Here is a 304-nt window from a genome sequence, read left to right as displayed (position 1 = left end):
TCAGTAGGCTGTAGGAGTAATATTGTTCCCTCTGGTTTTCAAAACTAGCTAGGCATTGTTTATCTCTCGCATTGTCTCACCCCTCCACCATAGTTTTCCCACTTAAGGTGCACTTTTTATCGCACAGTTCAGATTTGTTTCTCTCCTGGTAACAACACTCGACTTACCTCTACGAAAAATAAAAGCCAAGCTCTTTACCTATGTCTTCAAAGATTGTTCCTCTTCTTTGCTATTACTCCCTGATAGACTCTCTCTCCAGTCACACTGGCTTCTTTGCACTGCCCCAACAGGGCCCTTGTGCCCA

General features: G+C 44.1%; 1 protein-coding gene across 6 annotated transcripts in view; it reads right to left on the bottom strand.

Moving 5' to 3' along the window:
* Vps8 (VPS8 subunit of CORVET complex) overlaps positions 1-304 on the bottom strand; it is a 359,227-nt gene that overhangs the window by 292,888 nt on the left and 66,035 nt on the right. The gene's annotated exons all lie outside the window — the stretch shown is intronic.

Source organism: Nannospalax galili, unplaced genomic scaffold (assembly GCF_000622305.1).
Source record: "Nannospalax galili isolate Female #2095 unplaced genomic scaffold, S.galili_v1.0 scaffold315, whole genome shotgun sequence".
NCBI lineage: Eukaryota > Metazoa > Chordata > Mammalia > Rodentia > Spalacidae > Nannospalax > Nannospalax galili.
Note: the sequence above shows the minus strand (reverse complement) of the source record. Positions and strands in the feature narration are given on the sequence as shown.